Consider the following 9,497-nt stretch of genomic DNA (forward strand, 5'->3'; position numbering starts at 1 on the left):
ATAAAGTTATTTAGATTAAGCGATTCACAATAAATAAAAACATTCAGAATGTTTTGTAAAGAGATCAAAATAAAGGTGAAAATAACGAATATAAACGAATAATACAAATATTATGGAAAAAAAGAAGGTCAGTTAATGGACAAGACTCTGGGATGCATAAAATGTTTCTTGTGAGGCTATTAAATTTTAAGTACTTTATGTAATGTTTATTCATGATAAACTTGTGAATGCTGTCTACATTGCGCACAGACATCATTAGCATATACAGCATCGCCTATATAATTATTTAATATTGTATTAATTTCTACAGAGATGATAATCATATCTATAGGAAGCTTTAAATTATTACTTAACGAAATAAAACAAATTGAAAACAAAAACTCGTTTATGTAATCCGTAAAGATAAATTTCTCTCTCAAGGCGTCCAAAAAGGTATTGTACTCGAGGAGCGGATATAATATTCTTGATACTTCAAACTTCCATGTTCTGTTCTATAAATTTTGAGAATTAAAAAAATCAGGCTCTCATGAAATCTTTGAAATCAATCTTTGTATGGCTAGTTTATTCAGTTATTCAGTATTGTTGTGTTTCCCCTGTTTTATTCGTTTAATATTCAGAAACAAGTGCCTTTTTTTTTTCAAAACATTTTTTAAAAGAAAGAATTCAACCCTCCAAAATTTTGTTTGCCTATGTCACAATATGAGATAAATCCAGCCCTGTAAATGATGCTGATTTTTGTTGCCAAATTGGTTTGGAAGCGTTGTTGAATAAACAAGTAACGTTAAACTGAACTTTTATGCCTGTATGACTGACAATTTTATTGACCACTGAGAAAGCATTGATTTGGTAAGATGATGGTTCATACCATGTAGAAAAATTACATTTTGAAAAATAGCTTAGATGTAGTAAACTACTTTTGCCGTGTTGCTGCTGTAGCTTAGCTTAGCTAAGGAATGGGAAACCACTACAACACTGTTATACGTCATCATACGTTGTCGCTAGTTCTTAATGTTACATCAGAGGACATGCGCCGATGTTTATCACACATTTCAAGATGTTGAAAAAAATGTTGTAGCGTTGCAAAAAGTACAAATGTACGGTGTACGCACCGTTCATTCACATGTACACATATGGCCGTAAGCAAAACAAACAATGCGTTATCACATGCACGGCAAATTGCAAATCTGTGGTGTAGTGGTGCCTTGAGAAGTGGGTAAATGCTTCATTTGTGTACAGCAAATTGCTGGAGTTCGAAAATCAGGAGTTAGGCAAAAAAGTGTGAAAGAGTTAAATTTTTGGAGTTTATTCTTTAACTTTCACAACAGTTTGTGTTACGGGATACTCCCTGGCTGTGTTGTATTTCGGAGTTCATTCATTGGTGTTCAGGGGCACGTTTTAACAATAACGTTACATCAGGAGCGCGCCATGACACGAGCCTGGTTCTGCCACACGATCGACTGATGAAGTTGTCTACTTCGTCATGAGGTAGGTAAAAAACTAACTCCAAAATGTTCTTTATCTTCTGACAGACAGCTGATTATAGCTGTTACGTTAGTGTACTGACGCCAATAACCGCGGCGAACTTTGTGTTGAATGAATCTCCGATGCAAAACATGGCTGTTTTGAGCGGACTTTTTTTCGATGTGAACAAGCTAATATTAGCTTACGTCTTTCTGTTCACCTTATTTTTTTGTAAACGAGTGTTTTGCTGTCAAATTTAAGTTGCGACTCGCTCAAGAAACATTCTGTTAAGCTTCCATAATGTCATGCCGACGAGACGAGGTAATATCTAGCAATGTCAGTAAACTGAAGTGTCTAAGTCTAACTTTACCCTGGCTAAAAACGATCATAGTTTAGCCATGAACGTGTAAAGTAATGCCTGCAATGTTTTGAGTCGTAACGGCTAACGTTACAAATGTTTTAGTAGTGACTCGTGACCTATGAGAGTTCGTGGCTTTCATATTAAACATTTTGCATTTTCAATCACACTAACAGGTTGTTTTAAATTACATGTTTTCTCTTCATTGTCAGGATGTTGACAGAAGTGCTGGATGGAGGGAAGTAGTAGTAAAACTGGACGAAATTTGTTTCTCAGATTTTCTCAATTCAGGTGAGTTATGTGTTTAGTAATCAGTTAATAAAGAGTAAGTGACTGTAATTTTATGATTTATTTTGTAAATAACATGTTGTTGATGTTATTGTGTAGTCCAGCAGAAGTTTTTGAGATAAAACAACACTGAAAAAAGATGACCAGGGCTCAGCTGATGTACTACATGTTTTCTTGCTTTTTGGATGTCAAAGGACTGGTAAGTATTAAATAATACTTCAAAATGTTATTGAAAAAAATATATATTTTTACATTTGTCTGAACGATTATCTTTTCTTAAAAAAAAAAAACAATTTCTTTGTGACTGAAGAAAGAAAAGAAAGACATGAACCTCTTGGATGACAAGCGGGTGAGTAAATTATCTGTATTTTTTTGTTCTGGAAGTGGACTCTTCCTTTAATGCCTATTGTTTATAAAGGGATGTTTATCTTGTGTTTCGGTCATGCCAAAGTATTGATGACCATCATCTGGCCACTAAAGAAAACCCTCAGCCATATCATCTTTCCTCAGGGACATCAAAAGCACAGGTTTCCACCTTTTACATCGTCTTGGACTGAGAAGTTTCGCCTTGTCAGTCATGTGAAACCTTGGGTATTGTTGAAGAGCTGTTCAAGTAAAGTAAAGTATCATGATGCTCTGTCCAGCCTGTACATATTTTTTTTTAAAGACAAATGTATATAATAATGATATAGGTAGAACTGAAGTCAAAGAACTGAGAGCAAGGCAGTTGAACAAGCAGTATTCTTATTTAAGCAAAATGTTAAGTTCTGTCCTCTGTGCTCCATCCTTCAGCTTTCAGTTTTGTTTTTATTCAGGCGCCTCAAACTAATTCATGGAATGTATCCTGGTATCACTGTGGAGTTGTTTCTTGTTACTTCATCTGATGTATATCTACCTCTGGTTACACAATACTACTGCACTATTTTATAATTATTCAGGTTTGATTTTATATAATGCAATGATGTGTTTTTGACTATGCTGTATACAATTTTACTAAACATTTCTTGTTGGCACTGCAGACATGTATTAAATGTAAATGTTTTGCTGTTAGATTTTACAGTATTTTATGACAGCAGTTAATTTCAAAGTGTTTACATGCATGGAATTTCAAAATCCAATCTATGTATTTCCTGAAATAAAAGCAGCTAGTTGAGAGTATGGCTTTCAGTGTAGTCATTTCCACATAAAACATATTGTGTTTACCCTAAGAAGTGTTTTTAACACTGGTTAAAGAGTTTAAATTATAATTAACTAAATTTTAGAGTTAAAATTACTCTCCAAATGATTAATATTTTAACTCCAGAAAGTGTTAAAATCTAACTCTGAGAAAGTGTTAAATTCTACTCCATTGAATTTCCTTTTGAACTTTCAATTTGAGCGCATTGGTTTACTGGATCCTTGGACTGAAATGTTTACAGGGGTTCACTGGTTTAAGAAATTTCAGATGGTAAAAATCTGCTTCTTTTTAATTGTAAGGTATTTTTTTTTTTTTCATTATTATGTACTGATTTAAATGACTGGGGTGTGGGAAATTCCCTCGCCACATGGCCTTCCATGTTTCTAACTTGCAGTCAAGTGTATATGACATAAAAATATATTTTGTAATATCAATCAGTGCAAACAGTGCTATCTGCTAGCAAACTTTAGCGATTTTTTGCAAACGTTTATTTACAGAACAACACCATAAACACAAACACAAGATTAAAGGTAATATACATATAATGAAAAATTGTCATAAATATCCTTATTAATGGCAAAAATTACCTATATTTATAAGTCTGCTTGCTCGAGTGAGCAGGCATGTTGGAAAATGGAAATTTCTCTTAGCCCTTCGTTTGAAATGAGGTCCCGAAAATTCTTTGTTTGGAGGCCTATCTGGCCCTTCCCCTTCCCCCTACCCTTCCAACCTAACGAGAAATGAGACACCCCTAGCACTTCACCCCCCCCCGGAGCCAAGCCAGCTCTTCTCACCTTTATTCATAGGTTGGGGGGAAGGTGAAAGGTGAAATGGCAAGTTTAAAAGTGACACGAACGACCCTCATTAACAATTGTGAGGTTAGATGTTTGAAAGGTTGTGAAAAAAATGGAGGCACCAGTGCAATCACTTTTTTTGTGTGAAAATAAATAAATAATTTCTTCATTTTTGCTTATAAAGGTATAGGAGTAATACATCATTCTGACCTGTAACGGGTCCATTTTTATTTTAGTGCACTCACAATAGCCTATAAACAACTCATGCGTTTATAAAATAAAGGAAAACAGAAGATGCGCTTTCTGCCGTCTGTTCTTGAACATCGCTTCACAATGAACAAAAGCTTTAAATTACCACTTTAAAACGAAATAATTCAAATCGAAAATAGAAACGTTCATTATGTAATCTGTAGGCCTAAAGATTTAAAGATATTTCTATATAAAGGCACGTCCAATTTAGAAATGGCGAGAAATTTTTCTATTTATCTCCATTATTGATGAATGTCTAAAATATAAAAGTAAGGAAAAGCCTAAAACAGGGCTGATTATATTTATTTTATAATTCTATTAAAATTATAATGTTATAGAATATACTATAAAATAATTATAATTACAAATTATACTGGCATAGAGTATATGTAAAACTTTAATAATTGTAGCTGCTTATATTTTCAGATTTTATGTTTCTCTGTTCTATATATCTTAAAATTTAGAGGATTTGCTGCAACGCAATTTTGTCCGATATGCAAATTATTTATTAGCCTATTAGTATTTTAATCCATAAAGCAAATGCTTTAAAAACACCTTTAAAAAATACTATTTTTGCATCCAGATGCTTTTAAAGAACTTTTCAATATACATGTTATCTTATATCTTAAATGAACTTGTATCTTAAATGTAAACCATGATTTCGTTGTATTCCCTGTGTAACGAATCTCTTACTTATAGCTACATTTTAGGTGCGTCTGAGCTTTGTTGTTTATGATTTTTTTAAAAATCAAGAGTTGCGCGCACTCAACAAAACTGACAAGACTCATTTGAACGCTTCTGATAGACATTGCATTCCTAACCCAACAGAATCGTGTGTGGTTCGTTATAACACTGTAAAAACGCCTAAAAAGAATTACGGTGCAGATTATCTGATCTTAATGTAATGCCGCAATTTACATTTTCTATTCATTTTCATTTTATTGTCAACAGACGTAATATATTGATTTTGTTTGGGCAGGGGAATATGTCCAATTTAGTGGCATTTTTTGGCCCCAGGTCAAGCCTTCCCCAGCCTTACACACGCTCCGCCTATGATACTAACTATATATATACCCTTAGAATATATAGCCTATATATACCCACTTAGAATAATTTTCTTCCCGACCCGACACGCTAAATTTAATTCTCATTTCCAGAATCTCACATTTAACCATTTGGAAACAATGTCGAGTATAAAACTTTTTTCGCAGTACATCCATTATATTTCCATGTTCCACTTTTAAGACGTATTACAGCCCTGCATTTTAGTCCGTCAAAGATCAAATGCGGGCTAAAATTATATTTTAGACATTCAGTGGTGATTTAAAAAAAAATTGCAGCGCTGGAGGAACCACGAGACCAGGCTACCATGACGGTCCTGTTAGCAGCATTGAGCGCACGTTCAGCACAGCTTGGAAGGGTTCCTTGTTTAAAGCTTACCACAAAACACTGGCAAAAGTAAATACCATGACTGTCTAATAGTAAGGAGATATTTTAATTATTTATTTAGAAACTACTGTTTTCTGAGTCAGTGATGATGCAGTTAACAGTCCTCATATCCTCGTTGGACGCGCGCCTTTAGAGAGAAATGCATCTCTATGGACTAGCTACATAATAAAAACAGTTTTTGTTTTCTATTTGTTTTTTTCGTTAAGTAGTAATTTAAGTCTTTCTACATATTTATTTATCATGTCTGACAAAAAAATAACGGTTAAATATTTTCCACTGAAAAAAAAATGTAACTGATCGAGCTTGAGCCTTCATGTCCTAAAAATGTGTTTTGCTCTCTCCGCACAAACGATTGGATATGCACCTAATAGCGCATATTTATATCTATTATTATTTATTTCTTTTATTTTACATCTATGGATTTTAGTTTAGCCAATTCGTGATTTGAGAAGGCAAATTGAAAGAGTAGGTCAACTCACTGTCTGCCGCTTGGTCTTTAAGAAACAAAAAGCTTACGTTTAACGAACAAAAATGCTCCAATTTTTTTTTCTAAATTAACTTAATAAAAAGGAAACGAAATTATAAATACTTTGCCGTTACATACAGAATGAATTACCGATTATGGCGCCAGATATTGAAACAACAGACATAAATACTGTCCAAATAGCCCTCTTTGTGCAGGGCTTGGCCACAGAATGTTGTTCCTTGCGCCACCTGGTGGATATTATATGAAGCGCAACAACGTTTTAAAAAAACCTAAAAAAGCCCCTGCAGGCCGCCGCGTGGCGACGCGTGCTGAATTGCAGGCTGCCGCGTGAAAAAAGACGCATTTTTAATGGCCAGATCTGTATATGAATAGGAAATTATGCAGAGAAATGATGAGTTGCTCATGAGTCCTTTAAGCATAATTTTGGGTGCATATGTACATCAATAGACAGTTTTCTGTGCCCTTCTGTGAGGGTCTGTTCTCTAAGCTGGGAGGTCAAAAGTTTAGGGAAGGAATTTCCGTTGTGTCCTGTGTGTGGGGGAAAACCAACCATATCGCTAATGACTTTAATCATGTGATGTTCAAAATGTGCATCTCTTTGACCATTAATCTTGGTTACTTGCTCCAAATTTGACAATCTCCTTATTCGAAGGATTTGATTATGAAGAAGTGTCTTTGTGTTAATTTTGCAAGTTCTTGGTTAGTTAGGTCTGCTTCAGGCTGGCGTTCTGGCGCCAGCTATGAAACGTCAGATTTATGATGGGCCTCTTGGAATGTACGTCTGTAGAAGTGTTCTAACTTCTAATAGACTCTCTTAAATTGTCTGATTCTCGCTGAAATACTACACACCAGAATTTTTATTTTTGGCTAATCTACACTCTAAAAAAATGTAGAATTTACACTCTAAAGCATTTTTAGAGTGTATCTAAACTACCTTCTTTGAGGAACTGACCTTGCATTGTCTGATTTGTTTAAAGAAAAAGCATCAATATAATTTTGGCAGCAAATTTTGATTAAGTCATAGTCTTTGGACTAAAGTGCCATTTAGTTTTAGTCATGTTTTAGTCATCTGATTTGTTTTAGTCTTAGTCTAGTTTCAGTTTCAGACTTTTGTCGACTAAAATCTAATGTATCCATATGTCTGCTCTTCTTTTACTCCGAGACGCTGACATTTTAAGTTTTAGAGATGTGCAGCAAGTATATGCAAACTTATGATCAGAGCATTAGTTCAAATGTGCACATCTATGCATCTATCCTCCCTTCCACGCAGGAGATTCATCTTGTTTATGTCTGTGAAAAAATGTTGTTACACAAAAAATTATGCAGAAAATGAATCATCAACTAAATTAACACTGAAAAGCATGTTTTAAAAGACTGTTATATCTTAACACAAGATCTAAAAGAAATCTACTGGATAAAATGTATAAAAAAATAAAAATAAAAAAAAATCATTGGAAAATAATGGAAAAACAGATCCATTAGTAATTAAGCAATTTTTGATAAGAATATTTTGACTAGAGACCTGCACAAAAATTTAAATAAAGGGATTTATGAAAATGTATGACCAATAATCCAACAACCTGATGTGAACAGGCCACTTGTGGAGTCCACCCTAAGTCGCATTTATTATGCAATCAATACGACATCCTCATATCCCATAAGGCCTCTTTCACATATTGCTTAATACATCACTGACATTATTATTGATTATATGAGAATGCATTGCTTATTGCTTTGTGATTGCTTTATTCTTGTCTCCTTGTCATTCCATAATGAAAGCTTTTTAAATGAACATTAAAAATCTTGTACAAAAGAAATGAATCTCAGATTTGAAATGTCATGCCTTTAAGAGAATCTCTATACATTATGGAAAATTAACTAACTGTGCGATTATGTGAAAGACATGTAGAATTGAAAATGGAGCCTACGGAAAAGCGATTCATGATATGTGAACAGAAAGTCTCTGTTCATTATGCAGGAAAATCCAGTGTTTCTAGAGGGCCTGTAGATGTGTAGCTGATCAAGTCAATTACACCTGTGGCCCTGCAGAGTCAATCTATTGACAGAGCATGGAAATGTCTACAGAGCTTTGGCTGTGGTATCAGCATGTCTCCAGTGCAACAATAACAACTCCAGGCTTATAAAACCCGAGTCTATTCTTTAATGCAAATATTATTTTATCTTCTTTCAGTGGAAACCGTAAGTCTGATCACTTATAGAGTACACACACAACATGTTGACAACCCAACAGTGGCAACAATAACACAAGCACCACTAATTAAATCACTGCCAGACTCAACATTCTCTTGCAGCTTAAAGAAAAATCGTCAAAGTACAGATTTCAATGCACAGTAGCATCCAAAACACCTCCAACTACAGTTCTTCGGCAAGCTCTACACTCATAAATATTTACATTATTCATCTTAGGAATGCTTTAAAACATAAATGTTGAATACCAGATGGATGCAATGCAAATGAAATCTAAATTTGCCATCATCAAGTTTGTTTAGGTGGATGCAGGCAAAAAGCCAGCACAGTGTTGCAGATTTGAATTGTTTTCTATGGGGAGACATGCAGGATTGATAATGCTTGTTAAGCAGGTATTTAATTTGCGGTCACTGAAGAGAGAAGATATATGTTAGAATGTCCAAATTGCTCTTTTTCTACATAATGAACATGGTCATATATAAACAAGTATGTAAATATATGCCTGGCAGAGGAGGATAGGAGCAACAGGCATTGTGAACATTGCTATTCAAACTGAATTGTCAGTGTCACTGTGCTTCATGACATTACAATTTCTCTCTAGAGCATCTGAATCATTATGGTTTTTTAACAGGCCAGTGCATTCAACTATTCTTAAAACACCATGATACAATTTTTCTCTCTATTACAATTAAGAAAAACAATAAAGACAATGAAATAACAACATGAGCGGAAATGAGTCCAAGCACATGTGTGGAGATGATAACCAAAACTGCCAAATTTGAAAGAAAAGATCATGCTGATTTTGTGAATATTGTCATTTTGTTGGTATATTTAAACACACAATTTAGAAGTTTTGAGAACTTTTTCCTTTGGTAAAACTTTCTAACATTTACTCTGTTGACTAAACTGCTTTAGAATTAAACAAAATAATTGAAAAAAAGAAAAAAGAAAAAAGAAAATATATTACATGTCCACCTTTTACAAACAGTTATATTTACATGAGTGACTATGGGGAGCATATTAACT

Source organism: Garra rufa, chromosome 5 (genome assembly GCF_049309525.1).
Source record: "Garra rufa chromosome 5, GarRuf1.0, whole genome shotgun sequence".
NCBI classification, from domain to species: domain Eukaryota; kingdom Metazoa; phylum Chordata; class Actinopteri; order Cypriniformes; family Cyprinidae; genus Garra; species Garra rufa.